Raw genomic sequence first — 13,767 nt, forward strand, 5'->3', positions numbered from 1 at the left:
TTGTTGTTTTGTGGTGCAAATAAGGTGCTCAATATTCTCTTGGCCCGCGACCAACCTCCTTCCCTCCCCGTTGAATTTGACATCCATGTCTAATAATACGGTGGTAATTAGACTATGCATTGTTTTGGTGAATCAATGAGTCCCAGTTATACTTCCAAGTCCCAGTGAAGGGAAATAACAGGAACAAAACATTTCACTCTGTCCTCAATAAATCTGCAGCTGTAAGAGAAGCTCCATCATCTAAATACAGACAGGAACAAACTGCAGATTATTTTCACGTCACATCTGCACATTTAGAGTCGTATACAGACACATACACGGTGTAAACAACGTACTCCGGAGGAATCCAGCGTGCTGATTGGTTGTATGAATAACAGTTTAAATTCAGACATGTTTTACAGGTGAAAAGCACTTGTGATTTTTGTGAGACCAAGAACCCTCTTGTGGTGGTTCAGCAGATCTCTCTGAGTGGGAAATGAGGCAGTGAAGGATTACAGTCATTTCACTGAAGTCATCTGTCAAATTTCCAAACATAAGAGTACATTATTTTAAAGGAAGAAAAAATAATACTGCAAAGATGAATTTGCATGATTTGAATTTTTGTTCAAATTAGCTGAACGCTTTGATATCTTACATGTTGTGTGTGAAACTGCTAAAGAGAAATCACCCTCATAGAAATGTATAGAATATTCTAAATATATATACGGTGTGATTTATACATTATAATGCTATAAAATTAATTTTCAGTGTGATATTAATCCTCTTTTAACAGCGTGAGGTTTTTTTTTCTTGTTGCATCATCTGCTTAAATGAAACGACAGAACTGTGATGTGTGTTTGTGTTTGGTGCCTCATGTTTTATTCATGATAAATCTGCTCAGGTGAACGTTTTATTCTGTACGTTTATGAGAAGCTAAACTGAAGCACTCTTTCTTCCAGTTTTACTCTCCAACATCCTGCTGCCTTTTTTCAGGGGAGGAGATCCAGGAGTCTGTCTGTCTGTCTCTCTGTCCTCAGCTGTCCATGCAGCCTGTGTTGGGTGACCAGGTGTCCCACTTTACTATGATTTTATCCCACATTTTTAACGGCTCTTGTTTTTAAAAGTCAACATTGCAAAACAGACATTTTTCTAAAATTGTTCTTTTTTCTGCCGTCTCAGTGAAGGCTGTTTGATGTCAATCAAACTGCACATACGTGTGACATGTGTCTGTCTTCATCCTTGCTGCCAAAACTAGCTTCCTTTTATTCTCACTGAAGGAGTGTTTACAGAATAAGAGACCGAGGAAATGTAATCCTTCACATGCTGAAGACTAAAGACGTGCTAAAAACCTGCAGTCTGTTGAGTGCGTTTATTTCCTAAGTTGGGTCGAGGTCAATATTTTAAACGACCTGTCATCATTGGTTACGTGTCCCACACAAACATACTCTTTGCTCTACATATGGTTTGTTGGGATCTGGTCAGCCTACCAGCTAGGTTAGCCTAGCCACGTCCCGGTGTGGACATCCAGCCTTTGAACCAGCGTCAGTTCAAGTCACAGTTCCAGCCGACCTGAAGTTACCTCATCGACCTCGTCCTCACCGACACTGATCAAGATCCAGACCGAGCTTCAGTTTCAGGACGTTTGCAGTCTCAGTCTCAAGCCCAGTCTCACTCTAGTTCCTGTTCAGATCCCGGTCTGATCCGGTCAGATCCCGGTCTGATCCGGTCTGATCCCGGTCAGATCCCGGTCTGATCCGGTCAGATCCCGGTCTGATCCGGTCTGATCCGGTCTGGTCCCAGTCAGATCCCGGTCTGATCCGGTCAGATCCCGGTCAGATCCCGGTCAGATCCCGGTCTGATCCGGTCTGATCCCGGTCTGATCCCGGTCTGATCCCGGTCAGATCTCAGTATATCTTCAGCCACAGTTTTAGCTTTAACTACTTTGTAAACAAAACAAATCAATAGACTCTTTCAAATTTAGAGATTTTAAAATCATCAGATTGCTGCTAGAGTCTCAGTTTTAGTCTTCATCCCGACTTCAGCTCTATTTCTCCAATATTTAACCACAAACCGAGTCTCAGGTGGAGTCCCGGAGTCCGGCCCACATCCACGTCTCAACCAGATACCCGGAGACCAATCACAGCCTCAGACCCAGAAAACGCACTGCAGCCTCTCAGCTTCTGTCGCAGCACAAGTTTCATGAAGCCTTGAACGATGGACTCAGATGACTTCGGGCCAATGTTCCCGTCTCAGCCTCTCTCCCACTGCCAGCTTCAGTCTGACCCGATCTCAGCCTCAGCTGTAGTCTGAGAACCAGCGCCAGTCCCAACCTGGTTCCACCTGCAGCTGCGATGTCAACTCCCTGAAGAATTTTAGTCCCAATCGCCATCTAAATCTCTGTCACAACTCAAGTCCCAGTTCAAGCTCAGATTTTGTCCCAGTAACTAGACCCCTGTTAGTCCTGATCTCAGTCTCGGTCCCAGCACCAGAACCGGCTCCAGCCCGGACCACAGCTGCTTTCTATTTGCCCCTCCGCTCTCCTCCAAGCTTTGGCGTTTCAGTTCTCCTGCCAGGGTCATAATTAACATTTCAACTGGTGGTGGAGAAGGCCTGCGACCCCCCCCCCCAACCCCTCCCCGAGTGAAAAACACCAACACTCAACTGCTTTAATAAATTCAGAAGGTTGGGGGTTAGGGGGTGAGGAGGGGAAGGGGGTAATTAAACATCTGATTAACACTTTCCCTCCCAGATTTTCCATTCGAAGTTTTAATGAGGCGACGCATGTGCACGTGCAGATGCGTGTGTGTGTGTGTGTGTGTGTGTGTGTGTGTGTGTGTGTGTGTGTGTGTGTGTGTGTGTGTGTGTGTGTGTGTGTGTGTGTGTGTGTGTGTGTGTGCGGAGGGCTTTCATAGTAGATCCATATGCTCGTGTTAACCTTTCATCTTCCACTTCCTCAGCCGTCCTGGCAGACTCTCTAATGTCAAAGAAAAACAGAGACTCTAATGTAATAAACAACGATGCAGCGGACCAAAGCTCAGAATGAAGCAGCTCTTAATGTGAAGTGCTGAAGGTCTAAACGAATCCAGAGACGCTCTCTGCTCTTATTTCCCTCTCGTATTACTGACGGGGACGACCGTGCCAGAGACCGTCACAGAGTTTGTCTTCACGCTAATTTGCAATTGTGGATATTATATTTCGACACCGCTATGATGGATGGTGGTGAGCCAAATATTGCAAGTATGAGCTGTCTGCTGTCTCAGCAAAAAAAAAGGGGAAGAATTGCATAAATTCTTAAAGTGTTGCTGCAATGTGTTGTGTTACACACTGCACATAGAAATATTATTTTTAAGTCATTTTCTTTGCAAAGAGAAAAAACAGGTATCTCCGTCAACTTAGTATGTTTTAAAGGTCTAAGGAAGTAATCTCAAAATATTTTGGTAAAAAAAAAAAATCTGCATATTTATTCTTACAGAATAATTGTTTTGTAAATTTCAATATCTAGTTCATCATTAATAATGCTTAAATAGACACAAAACAATATTATATTGCAGCTTTACTTTGGAACTATTTTCACTTTATTCTTGAAAGAGTTATCTTTTTTTAACTTAAAATATCAAGACAATGTTATTAAAAAATGTAACTTTCATTTTTGAAACATTTATTTTGAAAATATTCTAATGAAATTGTTCTTCCCCTTTTTTTTTTTATCTCAGGGTATAATAACTTGATTGTTAACATGCCTTTAGTGATAAGTCTTTTTACACTGAAATATCAATACTATTTGTTTTACTTTATTCTTAAATATTCCAGTAAAACACACAGAAGAACAGTGTTGAAAGACTTCTGTGTTGCACCGCCGTGTATTCGCCTGAGCTCCGGCAGACTAATGAGAAAGTAACACTAATTCTTCTGGGTCACCCACTGATGCCATAATCACACTTCCCTTTAATTGCATTTTTCTCTGCCTTTGCTGATTTCGCCTGACTTGCTTCCGTGTGTCTGCGAGGTGATGAAAGAAGTGGTCGAGTCCGTCGGCAGTGGTCAAGACAAAGACGGGACCGTCTTCAAACAGCTGACGGGCCGATATTAAGGAATAATTGAAAATGCAAATGAAGAAGTGACTGAAACATCAATGTATTAATTAAATTGGACATTATGTTTAGTAATCAGAACTGGGATTGGTGGAAACGTCCAAATGGGTGCTAATGACAATGTTATCTGGTCATTTTTGTCTTTGCTTTGCTTTTGTAAAGAGCAGGAGAAACTATTGTCTCCGGGATTCTTCATCTCTGCTCACCTCATATTTTCTCAGACTCAGAGTTTTTCTGTGGTTGATGAGAAGTCACCAGCACCACTCCCCCCCCCCTCCCCCCCTCCCCGGGCTGGCTTACCTGGAAGGTGGCATGTAAGGTTAATTGGGAAATGAAGTTGATAAAGTAATTAATGCGTTTGTCAGCAGTGTCTTTCTCCTCGCCTGCAGCCATCCTTGCAGGGATGGGGGCCTTTTTCTTTTTGCCTGCCTGGCTGCCCTGGTGCTGCCGGGGAGATGCTGCACTGATACAGACGCCTCACAACCACAGCAAGTCTTTTGTTTTTGGGGGAAAGTGACGGCAAAGTCAGTTCACCTCTGATTAACCAGAGACAAAAGGAAGGCTGGACCCATTTTTCTGTGTGTGGCGTATATTTTACCCCTCTGTGGAACTCAATGAGAAGAAGAACCACCAAAATGTCACTTAACTTTCGAGTATAATCCAAAAATTCACAATGCTATGACTGGACCTGCTGGAAAAGATGGGAGAGGATTGATCCCTTGAGCGTCTGCGCACCTGAAAACACCCAAAAAGTCTGTCTAAATGAGCTTTTTTCGAGACTGGACCAACCAGCTGTGATACTGGAAGACACATTGAGTTCAACACTTTTGAACAAACATGTTATTTGCTCAACAATTGAATGTCATATTGAAGGTTTAACAGGGCAGAAGACATGTTTATGATAAGAATGAGGTGGAAGCACATACATTATATTAACTTCTATGCAGGATTTCTGCTTTTGTACTTCTCAGTATTTTACTGCTGTATTTTTTTTTTGTTATTTTATTTTTATCTTCTGATTTAAACTTGTAATGCAATTAATATATTTCAAAATAAAAGTTCATTAAGTATGTAAATAAAGTCACAAATAATTAAACAGGACTATGCTGTGGCCCTACGTCGGGTAGTGGTCCTTCAGAACGCAGCTAAAAGGGCTTAACATAAGAAAATAAGAAAATGCAATACAACTCGTTGCGTCAACAGTATTCAGATTTAACAAAATTATTTTATTAATAAATTAGTAAATCTCAGGAATTTTATTATTATATTTATTAAAATGTACAGTATGATGACAAAATAGTGCATTTCAAAGAATTCACTAGTAATGCTCAAAAAGACTTAATTCAATCTGTTTGAATCAGACACAGTTTTATTATCCCAAAGATGCACTTCCAGATTACAGAAATAGTCTCGTAAAAAAAAATGGTTTTATTTTTTTCAGGTTATGTTGTTTCAGTTTGTCTCCTAATCCTCAGTTTGGAGTCGGCATTTAAAACACTCTGTTTGGGGGAGCAGTTGGAGCCACTATACCCTCCATCCCTAAAAGAAACAGGACACCCTGCTCTACTTGGACATGTGCCAAGGAGGGGGCGGGGTGATGGGGGGGGGGGGGGGGGCAGGACTGGGCCGGTATGTACATGTCATATCAATGAAACTGACACAGATCTTTACTAACAAATCCTGTTTCGTTTCACAATGATACATTTTATTATCTGTCATTTTCATTTTATCCCAGCAGTCAAACTGTAAATGAAGACTGGCTGACAGCTCCAGAATATGATGATGGACTTTTAGTTTCTTTTTTTAGTTAAACTGCTTCATCTAAAGTCAGAAGAGCACGTTGACACGACGCTACCACGTTATAATATACTGTATACATCATGCTTAAAGAGTTACTACTGACACAGATAAATACATGCACAAATACTGGCTCAGTATCTCTCCCTCCTCCTCCTGCTTCTTTTTTATTTTTTTTTATGAAAAGGACCTCCCATGTTCGCGAGCTGCGACAGAACGAGAAGAGAACGGAGCTCTTGTCTGTTGCAGGATTCCTAATTCAGCAGGTCCCACGTGGTGCAGATTAATTATAAATGAATGATACGGAGTAAAGCCTCGTGGCCTGAGGGAGACGCTCCCTTCCTCTGCCATGAAATATATATGCAGCTTAACTCCTTTATTAATAACATATTTATAAACGGATTATTGATTCTTAAAATGGACAAAACTTTATCTCTGCACAGGAAATTCCACTCGACTGGAGAAAATGACGAGAGAGTCGGTTCGGAGCTTTTGTCGAAAATTTTTAATTGATGTGAGAAACACATAGGAATTATACTGTGTGTGTGTGTGTGTGTGTGTGTGTGTGTGTGTGTGTGTGTGTGTGTGTGTGTGTGTGTGTGTGTGTGTGTGTGTGTGTGTGTGTGTGTGTGTGTGTGTGTGTGTGTGTGTGTGTGTGTGTGTGTGTGTGTGTGTGTGTTTGTGAGACAGAGAAAATGCACAGGCTTTATCCATAATAAGAAATCAAGTGTTTACCTGATATTTTGGTAAATTGGGAGAAACTGTTTCAGCATTTTAATTTGAGGGAACAAGAAATGAAAGAAGTTAAAGGACAGAGAGAGAAAGTTTCCCAGTGTGGAAAACAAAGAACAAATATCAGCATAGAAGGAATCAGGACGTGAGGGAGGAGGATCATCAGTTTTTATTAAAGTCTCATCCTCTCTGCTGCTTCCTGTTGTCTCCTGACTTCCTGTAAAGCGACGACGGTCCGAGGAGACGGAGGAGGAGACGGAGGAGACGAGGAGGTGAAAGGTTGGAGGCGACTCAGATGAAAAGCACCGTAATGAGAAGAAGATAGTTGTGTGTTGATGAGCTGATTGATTTATAGTGTAAAAATGCAATAATAAAGCAAGTAAAGAACATTTTTATCTCCTCTCATCAACTATAAGCAGCTTACACATTAAAAAGGCAAAAGGAGAAATGTTATCATCCCACAGGAGATAGAATTATAATGTCACTTTCATTATGTTTCCTAAATATATCGCTCCTAATATTCTTTGAAGTGCAGATGTTGTTGACTTTATTTCGTCCCGACTGAAACTCACATTCAGTGTGAACATGATGATGACAGACTTCTAAAGATGAATATCTGTGCAGGTAAACAGCGGAAAAATGTAAACTGATATTGTCTGATGACATTTTCTTCATGTATGATGTACAATGACAGCAGGTAAAGACAAAGAATAAAGAATATTATAAGTATATTAACTGGTTGAGTTTTTGCATGTATTTGTACTGTTTGTTCGTTTCTTTATACTTCCTGTTTCAACGCTGCTCTCCTCTCAGATGTTAAGAGTCAGGTGCAAACTGAGGAACTAAACTAGCCTATCTTATTCACTTATTTATGTTTAACAGAAGCTTATTAAATTAAAATGTGTAGCTAACGTATTCAAAAAGTTACAAAGTGCATGTTGATATATATGAAATATGACTTAGCGTTCATTTATTTCAAACTTTCTGTGTGAAAGGTTTTTTACATGTCAGAGATTCTTTGATGTACAATGAAAGTAAAGGCATGAAATATTACTCCTGCTCGGAGAGTTGGGGGGTTACACAAAAATAATCTATAAACATATAATTAAAATCCACTAATAATTACAGAAACATCAAGAAGAGAAAATGTGAAAATAACATAAATGCAAACGGGAAAAAATAAAAAAGTTTAAATTCAAAACAACAAAAAGGAAATTACAAAACCAGAAAAGAAAAGAGGAGAGGCCATTATTACAGCAGGCTTGTGTGTGTGTGCGTGTGTGTGTGTGTGTGTGTGTGTGTGTGTGTGTGTGTGTGTGTGTGTGTGTGTGTGTGTGTGTGTGTGTGTGTGTGTGTGTGTGTGTGTGTGTGTGTGTGTGTGTGTGTGTGTGTGTGTGTGTGTGTGTGTGTGTGTGTGTGTGTGTGTGTGTGTGTGTGTGTGTGTGTGCGTTCTCTGCATGTTTGCATGCACCGTGGCTGCTGTGCATCCTGCTTTCATGCGTGTGCTGCTGCTGTCTTAATGCCGGCCTCCAGAGATCAGAGCTAAAGTTGGGTAAGGGAAGGCAAGCTGTTCATCATCGCCGTGGTAACACCTGCTATTACAGAGGCCGTCTGTCAGTTAAACTGGCCCGACACAGACACACGTGTGTATTTCTGTCTTTGTGAGGACGCTGATTGACATCATGCGTTCTAAAGCATCACAACTAAAAGTCTTGAACCTCGACCTGAAGACTGAAGTCTGGACCATCGAACCCTGTGAGGTCGGTCCTGAAGACAAGACGGGCCAGAACATTCAAGCTTTACAACTTAAAATGAGACTTACAAAGACGTATAGGAGCACAGTGTCTGGGAGGAGACACCCTCAAACAAACACAAACACTAAAGCAGTAAATGTCCATCAGTTCAATGACCAGAGCACAAACATCGGTTTAATGTTGGTGGAAACTTCAGTCTCTCTGAGACACTTTTCTGAGTCTCAAATTGATCGTTGTATTGTCCTTTGCACTAATTTCGCCGCCTTTATGTTCAGTCTGCATGAAATCAGCTGAAACTCAGCAGCTCGGATTGGTCGGATTCATAAAATGATGTGCAGACATGCAGCTGCAGAACTGACTGTTTGAAGTTTAAAGAAAGAAGGATTGACCCGCTCCAACAGTTTTCAGACTTGTGTTGCAGGCAGCTGATGCGTGAAAATGTGTGTCCCAACGAGAAAGACTGACAGCATCATCAGGAACTCTGGTGTTCAGAATTAGTTTCAGTTTGCTGAATTCAGCATTTGCTTGTTTTTACCGAATCTAGTTGAAACCAACCCAGCGTCATCTGTGTCCATGTGTAGCCAATGCTTTATTACCCTGGCAGAGAACTGAGGCTTTGGGTCTGGAGTGATGTTGAGTCTCCGATCCGGCAGTATTATTAGTGTTCAGATAGTCTTGAAGACTCAGATCAGCTCTGTGTCTTAGTTTTAGACATGGAAAGGCCTAACATGCTGCTTTTGAACTTTTTGGTTTTAGCGTTACATGTGAGTGTCCTCTCTGATCCATCCAACACGTCAACATCAGCGCAGATTTCAGTTCACTCGTCAACAGGAAGAAGTAGTAATCTCACATTTCAGACACCTGCGTTCATGTGAGGGCGTCCTGCAGCCTGCAGGAAACCACCCACACACAGATATCTTAATTTGTCTGCAACCACAACTTACAACATAACAGAGCAGAAGAGAGGAGAGGAGCACGACGCCTCACCGAGGGGAGGACAGCGCAATGTTTTGAACTGCAGCAGCACAACATGGCAAACCTATAGAACAATGACAAACATATGGAAGGACACCTCCTCTTCAACCTCCTGCTTTATCTGAAGGAGCTGCAGGAGCATCAACAGCCGGACAAACAGACTTTAAAACCGTTTCTGTACCCGAGACATCACGACTTTTAACAACATACAGTTACAACGTTACGGACGATGTCAGCTGATGACCACTGAACCACTTCGTACAACGTTCTCACTGCAATATTCACTTCATATTTTGATTTATTCTCAAAGTTTTTATTATATTTTTATATTAATATGACCTTTTTGTGTCTGTTTATTTTAAACTATCTTTCTTTTAAAACTGCACTGACCAGAAGTAGCACTCCAGATTTCATTGTATTTTGTACAATGATGATAAAGCTTTCAATTTTATTCTAACTGATGGAAGAATTCCCTGTTTACAGGCGCAGCAGACACAAAGCAACGTTACTCATCATTCAGTTTCCTGACAAATGTAAGTCCAACATTCGCCCTCCCTTTAGCTCTGGTTTATCTGGAAATCTTTTTCTCTTTGGCTGTTAAATGCTGCTCTTTGTCTCCAACAGTGTCCGTCTGTCTCTGGATGCTGAGAAGGTGTCAGAGCTTTTGTAACCTGATGTTTCCAAAGAAAGAGTGAATATATATTGTTTATAAATTAACTGTATAACTTGAAAAGTAATACAAAAGTTGAATTACAAAAAGACAGTGAACTTTCATGCTCACACCTTCAGAGCTTATACAAGTACAGCTCATGTGCAGTGTCAACATACATATCCTGTAAGTTTCTCAGCTGGCTGCTCTGGATCTTTATCCATTTTATTATTTTTATTCCAGAAACAAGTCTGATTCCTGCATTCAGTGTTTCTAAGTACATGACAGGACATGAAAAAGGCTCCATGCAGCACGTTATACTCATGAGCTTTACGGCACAATGAGATCCTTTCAGCCACAGGCCTGCTACCTTTAAATCACTCTACATGAAAGTTAGACGGCTGTAAAGACTAAAAGGCATATGGCGGTTATTATTTAGTGTCGCAGTGCGAACTTCTGAGAAACCGCTTGTGTGCAGCGCTAAAAAGTGTTGGCAGATGTTGAAGCGTACAGAACAATGACGGAGACGGAGAGCAAAGCAGATCTGCTTTCCTCTCCGGGCCAGCGAGGGCAGGAATATAAGAGGGGAAGAAAGGGAGCGGGGCAGAAGGGATGATGGAGGAGGTGAAGCCTGAGGGAAGGTGGAGCCTGAGGGTACAACCGTGGGCGAGAGACGGAGACAGACAACAAGCAGGAGAGACAGAGGAGGATGAAGAGCTGTGAAACGGGCAGAGATGTTGGTCGGTCTCCCAGAGGATTGTGGGAGTCAGCGGTGCAGCTCTGCAGAACCTGTGCTTAGTAGCGTGTTTACATTAATGAGCTAAGAGCTGCTGCGAGTCTCTGAACACACACACACACACACACACACACACACACACACACACACACACACACACACACACACACACACACACACACACACACACACACACACACACACACACACTCAGTGAGGCATGTGTTTGATGTGTTTCAAGCACGTGTCTGTCAGGAGTGACAGTCAGGACAGAAGTGACAGTCGTGTCACAACTTACGTTTCCACACGACTATAAACAGCAAAGACAGAAAATATGCAGATAAAAAACATACAGAAAAGATGTAAGTCCCTGTGTGCACTAATATAATGCTCCAACAGCCTCGACTCTCTGAAAATACATTTATTTTCTCCCTTAATATGTAAACTAAAAAAACGGATGTAATAAAATCAATACATTATTGTGTAATTAGTGTCATTTCAATGGATTTCTAATTATTTTTAATTGGTAAAAAGATCTTATAATTAACCAAATAACAAACAAAAAAAGAGTGAAACTGAAAGTAAAAGGACAGTTTGATTATAGAACGTGTTTTTAAACCATTTAACCTCTTTGATAGGGAAAGGAAATAATTACAAAAGAAAAAAAACCTTTGTATTAATTACATTTATAATTTTGAGGGATTACCCTGAACTTGCATTCAAAATGAAAAACTAATGACCTTTTAAGTCTATTGATTCATGTTAAAAAGGTAAAAGAGACACATTTGTTTTTTTTTGTATAATCTAATATGTTTCAAGGGTTTTTTACACCTTAACTCCTGTAACCCTAAATTTGTCCCTGAATAGAAAAAAAAAACCAATCATTTTTTTAATACAGTATATTAAGAAGTTGTATCCCCTTAATTACTACTTAAACTTGTTGATTACAATCTGTTAATTTGATGATGACTGTCAGTTTTCAATATTAAGAGAGTCGTGCTGTACTTTTAGGGTTTAATTAAGGCTCTCTTAGATTAAGGCCTTTTTTAGGAGTTGTAGTTTACTTTTTGACTCAATTGAATTTCTGGCTACCAAAAACTCATGTATTTGCATTCAACTTTGAATTTAACCCTGAATATTGTGATGTTGTGGCATGTTGCTTCATGGCATTTTGAAAGTCTCCATTGACTTTTGAAAAGTGGTTTTCTTGGAACATTATTGAGGTCAAACTGAGATGCGGGTTTATACATTGTGGGGCACAGTTGCCCTCATATACATATAAATATATATGCATGCACGCTGCAGCAAACTGTGCAAACAGCCAGAGAATGACAGTCCAGAGAGAGCACCTGCATCAGGCCTGTGTTTGTGTAAGTGTGTGTTGAGGAGGATTATAAACCAATCCGTGGTGGGGCGGGCGCTGGGGGGAGGAGGATGCAGGGAGGAGGGGAAGGGGGGGGGGGTTGTTACGTGAGGTGCTGTTGACAGCAAGTGATCGTCTCAGGCTTGCAAAAGCAAGAGCTTTAGTTTATTCCCTCTCAACTGGCTCTCTCCGCGTCGTCTCGAGCGTCTTGGAAAGTGCTCAGATCATATGCAAAGCTGTTTTATGCTAATGCATGTGTACACACTTTGGTAGCGGTGTCGGACGGCATACACAAACTGCATCACAGCCTCTCCACCTGCCTCCCGCCTCCTGCTTCCTCTTTTCTCTTCCTTTTTTTCATTTCTCGGATCAAGACAACAATGAGGCCAACGGGGGAGTTAAAGGAAGACGATGAGCATTTCTCCGTTTAAGGACACAAATGAAGGGGACGGTCTAAAAGGTAAGAATCCTATGAAGAGACCTTTTTAGTGGCATCTGTCCTATTGGTTCCTACCAAGCTTCAACCAACCGTCACCGTTGGTTTGTGAACGTTATGAATCCTCCAGTTCAGATTCTGTCCGTCACCATCTTTGATAGTTCAGAGCGGTTTGGAGCAGGAAGTGACCATATTTGGACGAGCTGGGGGAGGAGCCAGAGGTGGATCTGACCGATCTGATCGGAAACCTGACGATACTACGTCCCGCCCACCGATAGCTGTAACCTGACTGCACCGCAGGCCTGTCAATCAAACAGACACGCCCCCAAAAACAGGTGTTCTTGAATCTTCTTTTCTAATGAATGAGGGATTATTTTCAGATGGACCTCCAGAAAACTAAGAAGAAGGAGTGACTTTAGCTAACAACACCGAGATAACTGATGGACACATTTTATTCACTTTGGATTTGATGAGAGAAGTTGAATGGGAGTCTATGGAGCCGGAGGCTTTTTGGAGACGACCTCTAGTGGCACTCGCTGGTATTGAAGCTGAAGACACTTCTGCATCGGAACCATTTTACAGACCTGAAGCTATGAACTCTTTTAGAAACAGTCTGTGATTCCTACTTAAATCCTGAAAAACACTGCACAAATATGAATTAGACTTTTTCAAAAAGGCTTCATTATTTCTGAGCTGACCGTAGTTTGGTTGGTACACATTTGGTTCTTTATTGAGTACACACACACACACACACACACACACACACACACACGCACGCACACACACACACACACACACACACACACACACACACACACACACACACACACACACACACACACACACACACACACACACAGTCACTACATGTTAGTGGGACACATTCAGAGTTAGTTTGAGTCTTTTCAGAGAATTCATCAACACTATAACAAATGAAGACTGTTGCCAACTCCATGTTTTTTTTCCAACAGCGAATCATACGCTCGACTATTCTCACATCCGAAGAAGCACCATCTTTCTCTGCGAGTGAACTACCACAACACAGTTTGTGGCAATGTGTTAGCATGAAGCCTGCTACCATTTTATCAGAGTGTTGAAACATTCAGCAGCAATCAGGAAAAAGTTTTAAAGCCAGCAGACACACTCGATTCCCCTGAAGTAAAGTTAAATACAACAGGACTGCAGCTTGGTTAAAGTGGCAGCTTTATATGCCGACTGTCTGCTGAATGTGTGTGTTGCCTCAGTTGGAGGCAGT

Source organism: Brachyistius frenatus, unplaced genomic scaffold (assembly GCF_029030835.1).
Source record: "Brachyistius frenatus isolate BFR_SWC_R1_liver_20210118 unplaced genomic scaffold, ASM2903083v1 Contig_181, whole genome shotgun sequence".
Classification (NCBI taxonomy): Eukaryota; Metazoa; Chordata; class Actinopteri; family Embiotocidae; genus Brachyistius; species Brachyistius frenatus.